Source organism: Eubalaena glacialis, chromosome 8 (assembly GCF_028564815.1).
Source record: "Eubalaena glacialis isolate mEubGla1 chromosome 8, mEubGla1.1.hap2.+ XY, whole genome shotgun sequence".
NCBI classification, from domain to species: domain Eukaryota; kingdom Metazoa; phylum Chordata; class Mammalia; order Artiodactyla; family Balaenidae; genus Eubalaena; species Eubalaena glacialis.
Genome location: NC_083723.1, coordinates 59,280,586 through 59,298,566, shown reverse-complemented (window position 1 = coordinate 59,298,566; position 17,981 = coordinate 59,280,586). Strand labels below are relative to the sequence as shown.

The window sequence follows — 17,981 nt, the reverse complement described above, 5'->3', positions numbered from 1 at the left end:
CAAAAGGGGAGAGTTTTATTATTTCTAATTTTTCGTTAAGGGAAGGGAGGTTTTGAAACAATAAGTAGCTTACTTAAGGGCAAATAGTTAGATACTACTGATTAAGAAAAGAAAACAGACAAAATAATTTAAATAAATTAAATAGAACTTATTTTGATGCAGCATGCATCATTCATCTAAACGTTGCACACTCAGAATCACACATTTAATGTTTTTTGAATTTACTAATCTCTTGTATTGTCTTTAAAAATAACTTCAGCAAATAACATTGATTTCCCTCATTAAAATTCACTTATGATGAAATTTGATATTTCTTTTTCAACTGAGAAATATGTAAATGAGAGTTTTGCCTACACATTTAATAAAACTGATTATTCGGGGTCAGTAATTTATAGGTCAGTGTCTTCAGACAGTATTTTCTAAGGCTTTTTCCATTTCAATAACATTTTCATTTATTTAGAAAATTTTTGAAGTAATGTTAGGATTAGCTCCAGGAACTATGAAGTTTTAGAGAAATGGTCCTCTTCAACGTACATGAGACTTCACTCTATTCTTTTTTATATCCTTTCTTCCACGATTTTCACCCCTTTTTTTTTCTCTAGGCTACATTCTTTACAGTTTCTTTTGCTCTACTACTGAAAAATATTCTCTTCTGCTTCATACATTCTATTATCAAATCTGAGTACACAGTTTTTAATTTCAAATTTGTATTTTTCATTTCTAGAAATTCTATTTATTTTTGCAAATTTGCAATGCCACTTAAAATTGTTTTCCAAATATGTCTATTTATTTGCAAGGTTTAAAAAATCTCTTTAAACATAATAAGTGTACTTGCTAAAATCTGCATCTGATACTATTGGTGTCTGAAATCTCTGCAAGTGAGTTTCATTTGTCTGCTGTTTTTGCTGGTTGTCAAATATAATTGCTTGTTTCCTTGTGTGCCTGATTTTCTGTGATATGTGCTGGTCATTGCTGTTGAAAAGTTGAAAAAATAACTGAGGTATGGATAAGCATCACTATTTTTCCAGAGGCATTTGCTTTAGTTGGCAGGTAGCTGAAGCACCACTTTAAACTACATTCATGGCCTGAAATGTCTTGTATAAACCTGGCAGTGCACATTTTGACTATAATTATGTTTGGGCTGGTGTTTGATTTACAAACTCTTACGGATCAGTTTTGGTTTTATCTTTCTTTATTTCCTCTATTTTCCCAGCAACCAGATAATTTCTCCCGCATTCTAGTGGGAGTGTAAGTGAATGGGTGGGTTTATGTCTGTTCGACCCTTACGTCTTGAGGTCTCAGCTTAACTGATAGAGTCCCCATCTTTGGGGTCTCTACCCCCTTGTTCCCAAAGACAACAAAAATCACCATTCATGTGCTTGCTTCGGCAGCACATATACTAAAATTGGAACGATACAGAGAAGATTAGCATGGCCCCTGCACAAGGATGACACACAAATTCGTGAAGCGTTCCGTATTTTTTCAACGACCAGCAAGCTACAGTGCTGGACACCCTATGCCAAACAACTAGCAAGACAGGAACACAGCCCCATCCATTAACAGAGAGGCTGCCTAAAATCATAATAAGGCCACAGACACCCCAAAACACACCACCAGACGTGGACGTGCCCACCAGAAAGACAAGATCCAGCCTCATCCACCAGAACACAGGCACTAGTTCCCTCCACCAGGAAACCTACACAACCCACTGAACCAACCTTAGCCACTGGGGACAGATACCAAAAACAACGGGAACTACGAACCTGCAGCCTGTGAAAAGGAGACCCCAAACACAGTAAGATAAGCAAAATGAGAAGACAGAAAAACACACAGCAGATGAAGGAGCAGGGTCAAAACACACCAGACCTAACAAATGAAGAGGAAATAGGTAGTCTACCTGAAAAAGAATTCAGAATAATGATAGTAAAGATGATCCAAAATCTTGGAAATAGAATAGACAAAATGCAAGAAACATTTAACAAGGACGTAGAAGAACTAAAGAGGAACCAAGCAACGATGAAAAACACAATAAATGAAATTAAAAATACTCTAGATGGGATCAATAGCAGAATAACTGAGGAAGAAGAACGGATAAGTGACCTGGAAGATAAAATGGTGGAAATAACTACTGCAGAGCAGAATAAAGAAAAAAGAATGAAAAGAACTGAGGACAGTCTCATAGACCTCTGGGACAACATTAAACACACCAACATTCGAATTATAGGGGTCCCAGAAGAAGAAGAGAAAAAGAAAGGGACTGAGAAAATATTTGAAGAGATTATAGTTGAAAACTTCCCTAATATGGGAAAGGAAATATTTAATCAAGTCCTGGAAGCACAGAGAGTCCCATACAGGATAAATCCAAGGAGAAACACACCAAGACACATATTAATCAAACTATCCAAAATTAAATATAAAGAAAACATATTAAAAGCAGCAAGGGAAAAACAACAAATAACACACAAGGGCATCCCCATAAGGTTAACAGCTGATCTTTCAGCAGAAACTCTGCAAGCCAGAAGGGAGTGGCAGGATATACTTAAAGTGATGAAGGAGAAAAACCTACAACCAAGATTACTCTACCCAGCAAGGATCTCATTCAGATTTGATGGAGAAATTAAAACCTTTACAGACAAGCAAAAGCTGAGAGAGTTCAGCACCACCAAACCAGCTTTACAACAAATGTTAAAGGAACTTCTCTAGGCAAGAAACACAAGAGAAGGAAAACACCTACAATAACAAACCCAAAACATTTAAGAAAATGGGAATAGGAACATACATATCGATAATTACCTTAAATGTAAATGGATTAAATGCTCCCACCAAAAGACACAGACTGGCTGAATGGATACAAAAACAAGACCCATATATATGCTGTCTACAAGAGACCCACTTCAGACCTAGAGACACATACAGACTGAAAGTGAGGGGATGGAAAAAGATATTCCATGCAAATGGAAATCAAAAGAGAGCTGGAGTAGCAATTCTCATATCAGACAAAATAGACTTTAAAATAAAGACTATTACAAGAGACAAAGAAGGACACTATATAATGATCAAGGGATCGATCCAAGAGGAAGATATAACAATTGTAAATATTTATGCACCCAACATAGGAGCACCTCAATACATAAGGCAAATACTAACAGCCATAAAAGGGGAAATCGACAGTAACACAATCATAGTAGGGGACTTTAACACCCCACTTTCACCAATGGACAGATCATCCAAAATGAAAATACATAAGGAAACACAAGCTTTAAATGATACATTAAACAAGATGGACTTAATTGATATTTATAGGACATTCCACCCAAAAACAACAGAATACACATTTTTCTCAAGTGCTCATGCAACATTCTCCAGGATAGATCATATCTTGGGTCACAAATCAAGCCTTGGTAAATTTTAAAAAATTGAAATCGTATCAAGTATCTTTTCCGACCACAACGCTATGAGACTAGATATCAACTACAGGAAAAGATCTGTAAAAAATACAAACACATGGAGGCTACACAATACACTACTTAATAACGAAGTGATCACTGAAGAAATCAAAGGGGAAATCAAAAAATACCTAGAAACAAATGACAATGGAGACACGACGACCCAAAACCTATGGGATGCAGCAAAAGCAGTGCTAAGAGGGAAGTTTATAGCAATACAAGCCTACATCAAGAAACAGGAAACATCTCGAATAAACAACCTAACCTTGCACCTAAAGCAATTAGAGAAAGAAGAACAAAAAAACCCCAAAGCTAGCAGAAGGAAAGAAATCATAAAGATCAGATCAGAAATAAATGAAAAAGAAATGAAGGAGACAATAGCGAAGATCAATAAAACTAAAAGCTGGTTCTTTGAGAAGATAAACAAAATTGATAAACCATTAGCCAGACTCATCAAGAGAAAAAGGGAGAAGACTCAAATCAATAGAATTAGAAATGAAAAAGGAGAAGTAACCACTGACACTGCAGAAATACAAACGATCATGAGAGATTACTACAAGCAACTCTATGCCAATAAAATGGACAACCTGGAAGAAATGGACAGATTCTTAGAAATGCACAACCTGCCGAGACTGAACCAGGAAGAAATAGAAAATATGAACAGACCAATCACAAGCACTGAAATTGAAACTGTGATTAAAAATCTTCCAACACACAAAAGCCCAGGACCAGATGGCTTCACAGGCGAATTCTATCAAACATTTAGAGAAGAGCTAACACCTATCCTTCTCAAACTCTTCCAAAATATTGCAGACGGAGGAACACTCCCCGACTCATTCTACGAGGCCACCATCACCCTGATACCAAAACCAAAGATGTCACAAAGAAAGAAAACTACAGACCAATATCACTGATGAACATAGATGCGAAAATCCTCAACAAAATACTAGCAAACAGAATCCAACAGCACATTAAAAGGATTATACACCATGATCAAGTGGGGTTTATTCCAGGAATGCAAGGATTCTTCAATATATGCAAATCAATCAACGTGATACATCATATTAACAAATTGAAGGAGAAAAACCATACGATCATCTCAATAGATGCAGAGAAAGTTTTCGACAAAATTCAACACCCATTTATGATAAAAGCCCTGCAGAAAGTAGGCATAGAGGGAACTTTCCTCAACATAATAAAGGCCATATATGACAAACCCACAGCCAACATTGTCCTCAATGGTGAAAAACTGAAACCATTTCCACTAAGATCAGGAACAAGACAAGGTTGCCCACTCTCACCGCTATTATTCAACATAGCTTTGGAAGTGTTAGCCACAGCAATCAGAGAAGAAAAAGAAATAAAAGGAATCCAAATCGGAAAAGAAGAAGTAAAGCTGTCACTGTTTGCAGATGACATGATACTATACATAGAGAATCCTAAAGATGCTACCAGAAAACTACTAGAGCTAATCAATGAATTTGGTAAAGTAGCAGGATACAAAATGAATGCACAGAAATCTCTTGCATTCCTATATACTAATGATGAAAAATCTGAAAGTGAAATTAAGAAAACACTCCCATTTACCATTGCAACAAAAAGAATAAAATATCTAGGAATAAACCTACCTAAGGAGACAAAAGACCTGTATGCAGAAAATTATAGGACACTGATGAAAGAAATTAAAGATGATACAAATAGATGGAGAGATATACCATGTTCTTGGATTGGAAGAATCAAAATTGTGAAAATGACTCTGCTACCCAAAGCAATCTACAGATTCAATGCAATCCCTATCAAACTACCACTGGCATTTTTCACAGAACTAGAACAAAAAATTTCACAATTTGTATGGAAACACCAAAGACCCCTAATAGCCAAAGCAATCTTGAGAACGAAAAATGGAGCTGGAGGAATCAGGCTCCCTGACTTCAGACTATATTACAAAGCTACAGTAATCAAGACAGTTTGGTACTGGCACAAAAACAGAAATATAGATCAATGGAACAGGACAGAAAGCCCAGAGATAAGCCCACGCACATATGGTCACCTTATCTTTGATAAAGGAGGCAAGCATATACAGTGGAGAAAAGACAGCCTCTTCAATAAGTGGTGCTGGGAAAATTGGACAGGTACATGTAAAAGTATGAAATTAGAACACTCCCTGACACCATACACAAAAATAAACTCAAAATGGATTAAAGACCTAAGTGTAAGGCCAGACACTATCAAACTCTTAGAGGAAAACATAGGCAGAACACTCTATGACATAAATCACAGCAAGATCCTTTTTGACCCAGCTCCTAGAGAAATGGAAATAAAAACACAAATAAACAAATGGGACCTAATGAAACTTAAAAGCTTTTGCACAGCAAAGGAAACCATAAACAAGATCAAAAGACAACCCTCAGAATGGGAGAAAATATTTGCAAATGAAGTAACTGACAAAGGATTAATCTCCAAGATTTACAAGCAGCTCATGCAGCTCAATAACAAAAAAACAAACAACCCAATCCAAAAATGGGCAGAAGACCTAAATAGACATTTCTCCAAAGAAGATATACAGATTGCCAACAGACACATGAAAGAATGCTCAACATCATTAATCATTAGAGAAATGCAAATCAAAACTACAATGAGGTATCATCTCACACCGGTCAGAATGGCCATCATCAAAAAATCTACAAACAATAAATGCTGGAGAGGGTGTGGAGAAAAGGGAACACTCTTGCACTGTTGGTGGGAATGTAAATTGATACAGCCACTATGGAGAACAGTATGGAGGTTCCTTAAAAAACTAAAAATAGAACTACCATACGACCCAGCAATCCCACTACTGGGCATATACCCTGAGAAAACCATAATTCAGAAAGAGTCATGTACCAAAATATTCATTGCAGCTCTGTTTACAATAGCCAGGACATGGAAGCAACCTAGGTGTCCATCATCGGATGAATGGATAAAGAAGATGTTGCACATATATACAATGGAATATTACTCAGCCATAAAAAGAAATGAAATGGAGGTATTTGTAATGAGGTGGATGGAGTTAGAGTCTGCCATACAGAGTGAAGTAAGTCAGAAAGAGAAAAACAAATACAGTATGCTAACACATATATATGGAATCTAAGGGAAAAAAAATAAGGTCATGAAGAACCTAGTGGCAAGACGGGAATAAAGACACAGACCTACTAGAGAATGGACTTGAGGATATGGGGAGGGGGAGGGGCGAGATGTGACAGGGTGAGAGGGTGTCATGGACATATATACACTACCAAATGTAAAATAGATAGCTAGTGGGAAGCAGCCGCATAGCACAGGGAGATAAGCTCGGTGCTTTGTGACCACCTAGAGGGGTGGGATAGGGAGGGTGGGAGGGAGGGAGATGCAAGAGGGAAGAGATATGGGAACATATGTATATGTATAACTGATTCACTTTGTTATAAAGTAGAAAGTAACACACCATTGTAAAGCAATTATACTTCAATAAAGATGTTTAAAAAAAAAAAATCACCATTCATTTTAACAGCTGTTTCTTCAGGAAAAGAAAACGAACAGAAGCCCACACAATAAAAGTGGATTGGAGTGTTACCTTAATTTTGGTGTCCTTGCTGTCTTCAGTGTGTGACCTGGTCATTCCTCACTATTTGGACATGTCTCTGAAGCTGTTAAGACAGTTTTTATATTTCACCCAGCAGTTTTAGTTGCCCTCAGAGAGAAAGTTAGTCCCAGCAACCTGGCCTACTATTCCTAAAACAGGAATCTCTCAGCAGTACTTGATACAGTTCATCATGACCTTCTCCTTGATATACATACTTTCTTCGATTTCTTCTGTGAGTTTTCTGCTGCCTTCCCAGTCTAATTTGCTGGTTCCCCCTTGTGCGCCAAACACAAATAATGGAACATCACAGGGCTCAGCTTTTGGAGCATCTTCTCTTTCTAGATTTTTTTTTTTAATTTGTTTGTTTGTTTGTTTGTTTGTTTATTTGTTTGTTTGTTTATTTATTTATTTATGGCTGTGTTGGGTCTTCATTTCTGTGCGAGGGCTTTCTCTAGTTGCAGCAAGTGGGGGCCTCTCTTCATCGCGGTGCGCGGGTCTCTCACTATCGCGGCCTCTCCTGTTGCGGAGCACAGGCTCCAGACGCGCAGGCTCAGTAATTGTGGCTCACGGGCCTAGTCGCTCCGCGGCATGTGGGATCCTCCCAGACCAGGGCTCGAACCCGTGTCCCCTGCATTGGCAGGCAGACTCTCAACCACTGCGCCACCAGGGAAGCCCTCTTTCTAGATTTAATCCTTTGGACCTCAATCTCTCCCATAGTTTTAAATACCATCAGTATGTTAACGATGTGCTCATTTATATTTCCAGCCTGGACCTCCTCCCTGAACACCAGTCTTACATAAAACTTCCTCCTTGACATTTCCACTTGAGAGTCTAACATATACCCCAATTTCAACATGTCCAAAATGGAACTCATAAATTCCTGGCTCACTAAACCTACTTACCCCGCTTCTCCTGAAGCAATTCAAGACTAGAAGATGTAAGGGAAGGTATTATTTTAATTTTTAAAAAAGATAAAGTGTAAATGCAAAGTAGTACAATGACTAGTACTCATCTAGAATATTAATTCAGAAGGCATTTATAAACATGTAGGATATACCAATTAGTAATTGATGTTGAATTTTCCAAGATGAGTAAGACAAGATTCCTGCTCTGATTTCTCACATTCCATTCCCAGAAAGTGATGGAATGTAAGTTTCATACTTAGAAGTACTTGTTTAGAGCACTCTGCTAAAAAAGATTCGGAGACTGTATGGCATCAGTGAGACAAAGCACTACAGTCAATTAGCACTACCTTTTACAGTCTGGAATTCTGGAATTCCTGAAATAGTCATCACATACTTACCATATAGTAATTACAAGAAGTATCATGGATAAGGTATGTACTGTGTGCCAGCCATCAAACACATAATTATTTCATTTAGCCTCAAAGTACTTTGAGAGGTGTATAATATTAATGCCCATTTTACAAAAAAATAAATTGAGACTCAGAAAAATCGAGTAATTTGTACCAGGTCACAGTAATTAATAGATGATGGAGTCAGAATTTGAAATCAGGTCAATCTGACTTTAAAACCTCTCCTCTTCACATGAAAAGATGATCAACGTTGCTAATTATTAGAGAAATGCGAATCAAGACTACAATGAGGTATCATCTCACACCATTCAGACTGGCCATCATGAAAAAGTCTACAAATAATAAATGCTGGAGGGGATGTGGAGAAAAGGGAACCCTCCTACGCTGTTGGTGGGAATGTAAATTGGTGCAGCCACTATGGAGAACAGTATGGAGGTTCCTTAACTAAAACAGAGTTATCATATGATCCAGCAATCCCACTCCTGGGCATATATCTAGAGAGAACTCTAATTCAAAGAGATACATGCACCCCAATGCTCATAGCAGCACTATTTACAATAGTCAAGACATGGAAGCAACCTAAATGTCCATTGACAGATGAATGGATAAAAAAGATGTGGTATCTTGATACAACGGAATATTACTCAGCCATTAAAAAAATGAAATAATGCCATTTGTAGCAACATGGATGGACCTAGAGATTATCATAATAAGTAAAGTAAGTCACACAAGAAAGACAAATATCATATGAAATCACTTATATGTGGAATCTAAAAAAAATGATACAAATGAACGTATTTACAAAACAGAAACAGACTCACAGGCATAGAAAACAAATTTATGGTTGCCAAAGGAGAAAGAGTGGGGAGGGATAAATTAGGAGTTTGGGATTAGCAGATAGAAACTACTATATATAAAATATATAAACAAGCTCCTACTGTATAGCACAGGGAACTATATTCAATATCTTATAATAAACCATAATGGAAAAGAATATATATATGAGCACACATATGTATAACTGAATCACTTGCTGTACACCAGAAACTAACACAGCATTGTAAATCAACTATACTTCAATTAAAAAATAAATACATAAATAACCTCTCCTCTTATCCTCTGTATGAAATTGTCTGACAATGAAGGGCATCTGAAAACTAAGAAAGGAAGTAAATGAATGTCTTAGAAGAGTATATGAGTATATGAAAATGCTTTTACATCTTGATAAAAGAATTGTCATACGCATTACTTCTTAATGTCAGTGAGGGAAGAAAAGAAACAGTTTTAGTGGTACATTTCATGAGAATAACTAAATTAACCCTGCTTTCCAACATCTCTCTCTTATGGCTTTTAGAGGTATTGATTAAAGTGTGGACACGTTTCCAGAGATAGGTCAACACAAATAAGGGAAGGAGGGAAGCAACATCTCTGTTAGCATTGGGAGGCTGTTCTGGGAGAGGGAAGACACTGATGAGCTCTGTGATGCTTGAACACCTTATCCAGGGTTGAACTCCTCTTTCTGTGGTTTCCTCCTCTCTTCCTTCCACCAGCTGTCTATAACAGGAGGAAGTTAAACGCCAGAGAGGTAGTTCCTCCCTTGGGTGCATTTACAAAAGGAAGTGCTGTGACTTTTAAAATTTCTCTTCCAATGTGAGGAATCACTTTCTGTCTGCTTACGCTCCTGAGACGACTACAAGATTTCACCCTGGTCCAACTCTCTAGTGAATTTCCACTGACAAATTTCTCATTATTAAAGGTCACCTATTTCACTTCGAAGCAACTTCCTATTATCTGAGCAAGTTATCATACTTTTACTTTGGATATCATTGTTCTCTCCAAAACTACATGAGATTTAGGGACACACGGAACCCAAACGGCTTCTTTCTTCTCCCTAGTTGTGTGTTGGAACTCAGCCAAAGAAGTGTCAACTTCAAATCCCAGAGCCCTTTAAAATTCCCAAATTAGGATGTGCTTTGTCATCATTCCCATGGATGTATGTTCTGGCTTCTAAGAAGCATTCAAGGCACGGTAACCATGTAGAACAAAAAGAATATTTTGCTATATATAAATGAATATTTGAATGAGGGCAGTATCTATCCTACACAGGAACAATAGCTTTCTCAGGTAGAAAATACTCCATTTTTCATACTATATATTTTAAGATATTATTCATACTAGTTCATAAGACAGAATTAAGAAATATACTGCTAAAGGATGACATTGTTCTGTAGGATTTAGAAGCAGCAAAGTAATTTTGCTATTTTTCTTTAACAGTTTGCCCTAGCCTGTGGTAACTCAGAATATTTGCAAGGTGTTTTTGAGGATGTTTAGTACTGTCTAAGAAAGAAGAGCAAGAAATTTGTAGGTATAGATGAGTAAAGGTTTAAAAAAACAGTATACTTTTATTTCATGGTAAAAACAAATTCATCAAAAATGTTCAACCACATATTAAAGATAATAAAGCAAGAATTATCATATTCTAAGTCCCCATTTGATTTAATTCAATCTATGATCTTTCTGATATGGTTTTACTTATATAAAGTTTTTTTTAAGCACTGCTAAATACTGTAGAGATGAAAAAAGTATTTGCTACTTTAAAATCTTGAAGAGTCAGACTATGGTTAATAGTTGTTATGTATTTACTATTTACAACTTCCTCTCTAAAAATACAGGTATTGCATTCCTTGTCTTAAAATGTAACCTTATACATCTGTTGTGCACACATCTGGACATTTAGCCTAACTCATCATTTCCTTCTGTATGTCTCAAAACTGTCAGTTATTTCAGCTGAGATTCAGCCCTTGGGAGAACTGAAAAAGTTACATCCTTCTTTTGTCCAGGTTTTATAAACTCTCCTTTACCTTTTTCCCCAGGGTATCAGTAAGTATAAAAATAAGCAGTCTGAACTCCTTCTGGCTCTAGAGAAAGGAGCACAGGAGGACGAGGGGCATATGCTCCATTAACATTTGCTTCTATAGAGTAAAGAACAAAGCCTTCATCTGAAAGAACAGACATGCACGGTCCACACAGTTATAAAACAAGCACTATTTTGGGGCAAAGGAAATACAATTTGAATATAAGAAGGAGGGAGCTTGAGCACCAGTGAAGAAGATTTGTACTTTCAAAAGATAAGGATCTCACACTTCAGAATGTTAAATTTTTCAATTCATCAAGGAAAAAACCATGTACTATATGACATAGCAAATAATTAAATACATTAATATTATTTCAAGTCAAGATTTTCAGTGTAAGAGAATAGAAATGCAAATATGAAAAGTTAAGAGCAAAATGCTAGAGAGTGGCATGGACATATATACACTACCAAATGTAAAACTGATAGCTAGTGGGAAGCAGCCGCATAGCACAGGGAGATCAGCTCGGTGCTTTGTGACCACCTAGAGGGGTGGGATAGGGAGGGTGGGAGGGAGGGAGACGCGAGAGGGAAGAAATATGGGGATATATATATATGTATAGCTGATTCACTCTGTTATACAGCAGAAACTAACACACCATTGTATAGCAATTACACTCCAATAAAGATGTTAAAAACAACAATAACAACAAACACAACTAAGCCCAAGCCCCTTGCCCAGAGATTCTAATTTAAGTGGTTCCGTTTCTAGTCTAGGTATGAATATGTTTTTTAAAGCTTCCAAGGTGATTCTAACGTGCAGCCACAAAGAGTATCACAACACAAGTCAAATCAGCTAACAAACACTGTGCTCTAGGCTTAAAAGGACAACAATATGAGTATAATATTGATTGTATGAGGAGAGAAAGAGGGTAAGCCCCGATGTATCCTACTGGAGCTTAATTCTCATTTTCAATAAATTTTTTGACACTTTAACAACCAAATTACTAAATTTAAATTTTCTTTCCTACCAAATATTTGAGGATTTATATATGTCAATAACAATCTAAAATAAATAGATTGGACAGATGGTGATATTAGTATATATTTTATTTAATTAAAAGTTAATTTTATTAAGAGGCTAGAGTAATAACAAAGCCCAGAGACTCAGATCAATGGCCCCCAATCAAAATATTCAGGCTGTGGCACGTCAACTCTGAGAGCTGGGCAAGTTACTTAAACAATATTTGTTTTAGTTTCCTCTTTTGTCAAAGTGTTGTGATAGAAGTCATCACCTGGTTGTTTTAATTAAATATGAAAATGTATAAGAAGCACTTAGAAACACTGAGAAAGAACTCAGTAAATGTTAGGCAGTATTAATATTATTTCATAAAGTGACAGGTTTTCAATGCCTAATAGGACGACTTCTCGTCCTATTAGGTCTGGTACTTATCTGGTCTTAATATATTCACAAATATTTTTGTTTACTATACTTAATTCAAGTGCAGAAGATTCAAACTCTGGAGTCCCATAGGATTTAAAAATGGCAAGAAGACTTCCTGCCACCCGTAGAACATCCTACTTACATTTAAATTTTAGTGAAGTTCAGTGCTCACCCTTCACTCACAAACTTTTGGCAAAACCACTCAGAGTGGTATCTTTTAGTTCTCCCTGCTGAAGTTTTTGATCTGTGTATATGCTGAAGTACGCATTTAGAGTCACTAAAAAGATGGTGGGTACTTAGGATCTAAGGAAATATGTATCATCCTTCCAAGAAGTTCATGTTATACTGTGGCTACGTATTTCTTTACATTGCAATATTCTTATTCATCTCCATTTTCATAAAATAGTAATCAACCTCTTTTCTTGACATTAATAATTATATCTATCCTTTTTCATATCCCAGTTTTCTACTGATCTTTATCTAGTCTAAAAAATAAGCTATGATGATAACAATGTGCCTATATAACCATTATCTGGCTTTATTCTTAAATTATATGATTGCTTACACTGTTTCTTTTTAGTAAATTTTTTAAATTATAGATTACTGTTATAAATATGATTTATATGTAACTGCCTGCACTAAATATCTTCTACTCAAACTCATTTGCTTTCTTTGCTTTCTATCAATACTTCTGACTCATGTGGCTTTTCGCTTTAAGTGCAGGTCACTCTATTCTTTAACTTTGAGTTATTTTTTTTCCTGAAGCAATATTATCACCATGATGGAGCCCTTAAAATTCTGCATAATGACATATTTTCCCACTATATTTCAAAATTTCTAAAGAAGAAGGGAGTACTGCTAATGAAATCTAATACAATGAAATAAAATTTCTTATTGATTTAACTACCACCTGCACATCTGGTGCATTTTTCTGGGACTTGTCTGTACCGTTTGTTTAACTCATGGTATAAGCACTTCACATTAGAGGACGTGTCCCCTTCAGTACTTCAAACAGCTCGAAGGCATAGAGCTGGCACTGAACATTTGTTTTAAAAAAATGATGCAGCACAAGCTACATACTGCAAAAACCTACAGTTGTGGGAGTTTTTTTGCATTATCAAGATTTGTGTGAATTTGGAGAGGGGAAAAAATTCAAACACATACTTTAGAAATGCCCATAACACAAAATTACATTTTGGAAAGCATTCTACGAAATATGAGGCTTCAAATTGTAAGAAAAAGGACAAAGTCAAATTACCTATTAGTGTAAGAGAAGAAAGAACAAATCTGTTTTAGTGATTTTTTTCAAGTCATTTTCTAGGTCCTGGAAAAGAGATTTCAATCTCTAAGGAAAAAACTTTTGACAAATTAATATTTAATTAAGCTGAGAAGGCAACAAAAGAAACTTTAAAATATAGATAAAATTTATAAATTCTAATAGATTTTGTTTCTTCCAAAAGAACAAGGTAAAAACAATGATGTTTGAAGGAAAAAAGAGTATGAATAAGTTTGACCTACCAAAAAAATTTCAAATTATATGACATTCACTTTAGGAAAGAAACAATTTTAAAAGCAAAGGATACTGTAATTTTATTATTGTATTTGACAACTATTCATCTAGGAAAAGACTGTTAATATCATGTCTGTATGAGTGGAAGCCTAAAACACAGTCTTTCAGTGTTCCCTATTGTCTATATATCTGACCTGGCGGTGAGGCCTGAAATGTTCATTTTCCAATATATGCACCTTATTAAACACAGAGATGATTTCGTTAAAATTGATAAATCAAAATCCACATGACCTGTTTGATATAATCAGAATTCTCTAGCTTTAGTATATATTATATAATACATTTCTACATATACCCAATGATACAAATATATAGGACATCTTTACAAGATCTTTCATGAAGTATTATTATTACCTCCAGGTAACAATAAGAAAAAATTGAGTTTGTATGAGGATAAGTAAACTTAATTATGCATTTTGAGAAAGATAATTATTTTAACAACTAATATATTTAAGTTTCATTTAAGGAAAAGATGATAATTTTCATAATATTATTATATATAACATATGAACAGAGAGACCTGACAACGTAATAGTTAATTTTTTTTTTTTTTACTTAATTATGTATCAGTCTCTGCCCTAAGTGTTTTCTCAATTGCAATTCATTTAAACCTCACAATGATCTTATGTGGGTTACACTATTGTTATTTGCGTCTTACAAATAAGGAAAAATAAGAAGAGGTATAACTTGCTCAATAGTACACAGTAAATAGCAGAGCCAAGGTCTGACCCTAGGCAGTTTAGCTCCAGGGATCATTCCTTATAATCTACTTACAGAGGTTGTCTGTAATAGTTCTTTGTATATTTTAGATAACAGTCCATTATCAGATGTGTATTTTGCAAATACTTTCTCCCATCTGGCTTATCTTCTCATCCTCTTGACATTGTCTTTCACAGAGCAGAAGTTTTTAACTTTAATGAAGTCCAGCTTACCAATTTTTTCATGGCTCATGCCTTTGTTGTTGTACCTGAAAAGTCATCTCAACACCCAAAATCTTATAGGTTTACTGCTATGTTACCTTCAAAGAGTTTTATAGTTTTGTTTGCTATTTAGGTCTGCGGTCCATTTTGAGTTAACTTTTGTGAAGGGCTGTTAGGTCTGTATTCAGAATCATTTTTTTACATGTAGATGTCCAGTTGTTCCAGCACTATTTTTTGAAAAGACTCTGCTTCATTGCATTGCCTTTGCTCTTTTGTTGAAGGTCAGTTGACCATAACTATGTGGATCTATTTGGGGGTCTCTAATCTGTTCCATTGATCTATTTGTCTTTCTTTTGTCAATACCACACTCTCTTGACCACTATAGCTTCATAATAAGTCTTGAAGTAGGGTAGTGTCAGTCTTCCAACTTTGTTCTTCTCTGCCAATATTTTGTTGGCTATTCTTTTCTTCTTCTATATTCTGTATTGGCTAGTCTTTTGCCTCTCCATATAAACTTTAGAATCAATTTGTCAATATCCACAAAGTAACTTGCTAAGATTTTGATTGGGAGTAAATTGAATATACGGAGCAAGTTGGATAGAATTGACATCTTGAGAATATTTAGTCTTCCAATATTCTGGCTTCAAAATCTACGTTTTTCTACCACTATACTTGTTGCTTCTCCAATGGCTTTCAATAATAGTTGATTTTTAGTTATTAGCATTAACATTAATACTATTACTAGCATCATCATTTCAGGAATATGAGTTTTCTTTTTTAATAGATCTTTATTGGAGTATAATTACTTCACAATACTGTGTTAGTTTCTATTGCACAACAAAGCAAATCAGCCATGTGCACATGCATGTCCCCATATCCCCTCCCTCTTGAGCCTCCCTCCCATCCTCCCTCTTCTACTCCTCTAGGTCATCACAAAGCACCGAGCCAATCTTCCTGTGCTATGCTGCTGCTTCCCACCAGCCAACTATTTGACATTCGGTAGTGTGTATATGTCGATGCTACTCTCACTTCGCCCCAGCTTCACCCTCCCATCCCATGTCCTCAAGTCCAATTTCTATGTCTATCAGTTTATTCCTGCCCTGCAACTAGGTTTATCAGTACCATTTTTTTTTTTTTTTTAGATTCCATATATATGTGTTAGCACACGGTATTTGTTTTTCTCTTTTTGACTTACTTCACTCTGTATGACAGACTCTAGGTCCATCCACCTCACTACAAATAAGTCAGTTTCGTTTCTTTTTATGGCTGAATAATATTCCATTGTATATATGTGCCACATCTTCTTTATCCATTCATCTATCGATGGACATTTAGGTTGCTTCCATGTCCTGGCTATTGTAAATACTGCTGCAATGAACATTGTGGTACATGTCTCTTTTGGAATTATGGTTTTCTCAGGGCATATGCCCAGTAGTGGGATTGCTGGGTCATATGGTAGTTCTATTTTTAGTTTTATAAGGAACCTCCAGACTGTTTTGCATAGTGCTTGTATCAATTTACATTCCCACCAACAGTGCAGGAGGGTTCACTTTTCACCACACCCTTTCTAGCATTTATTGTTTCTATATTTTTTGATAATGGCCATTCTGATTGGGGTGAGGTGATACCTCATTGTAGCTTTGATTTGCATTGCTCTAATAATTAGTGATGTTGAGCAGTTTTCATGTGCCTCTTGGCCATCTGTATGTCCTCCTTGGTGAAATGTCTATTTAGGTCTTCTGCCCATTTTTTAACTGGATTGTTTGTTTTTTTGATATTGAGCTCCATGAGCTGTTGGTATATTTTGGAGATTATCCTTTGTCTGTATTTTCATTTGCAAATATTTTCTCCCATTCTGAGGGTTGTCTTTTTGTCTTGTTTATGGTTTCCTTTGCTGTGCAAAAGCTTTTAACTTTAATTAAGTCCCATTTGTTTATTTTTGTTTTTATTTCCGTTACTCTAGGAGGCAGGTCAAAAAAGATCTTGCTATGGTTTATGTCAAAGAGTGTTTTTCCTGTGTTTTCCTTTAAGAGTTTTATAGTGTCTGGTCTTACATTTAAGTCTTTAATCCATTTGGAGTTTATTTTTGTGTATGGTGTTAGGGAGTGTTCTACTTTCTTTCTTTCACATGTAGCTGTCCAGTTTTCCCAGCACCACTTATTGAAGAGGCTATCTTTTCTCCATTGTATGTTCTTGCCTCCTTTGTCGTAAATTAGGTGCCCATATGTGCGTGGGTTTATCTCTGGGCATTGTATCTTGTACCATTGATCTATATTTCTGTTTTTGTGCCAGTACCATATTCTCTTGATTACTGTAGCTTTGTGGTATAGTTTGAAGTCAGGGAGCCTGATTCCTCCAACTCCGTTTTTCTTTCTCAAGATTGCTTTGGCTTTTCGGGGTCTTTTGCATTTCCATACAAATTGTAAAATGTTTTGTTCTAGTTCTGTGATAAATGCCATTGGTAGTTTGATAGGGATTGCATTGAATCTGTAGATTGCTTTGGGTAGTATAGTCATTTTCACAATGTTGATTCTTCCAATCCAAGAACATGGTATATTTCTCCATCTGTTTATGTCATCATTGATTTCTTTCATCAGTGTTTCATAGTTTTGTAAGTACAAGTCTTTCACCTCCTTAGGCAGGTTTATTCCTAGGTATTTTATTCCTTTTGTTGCAATGGTAAATGGGAGTGTTTCTTTAATTTCTCTTTCAGATTTTTCCTTGTTGGTGTATAGGAATGCCAGAGATTTCTGTGTATTAATTTTGTATCCTGCAACCTTACCAAATTCATTGATTAGTTCCAATAGTTTTCTGGTGGCATCTTTAGGATTTTC

The 17,981-nt window shown here is 35.8% G+C and overlaps 1 protein-coding gene and 1 non-coding gene across 2 annotated transcripts in view; one reads left to right on the top strand and one right to left on the bottom strand.

The window, feature by feature from the left end:
* AGMO (alkylglycerol monooxygenase) overlaps positions 1-17,981 on the bottom strand; it is a 331,345-nt gene that overhangs the window by 295,062 nt on the left and 18,302 nt on the right. The window lies entirely within an intron of this gene.
* LOC133097087 (U6 spliceosomal RNA) lies at positions 1,376-1,482 on the top strand. The gene has a single exon (XR_009701961.1). It is a non-coding gene; the product is annotated as a U6 spliceosomal RNA (small nuclear RNA).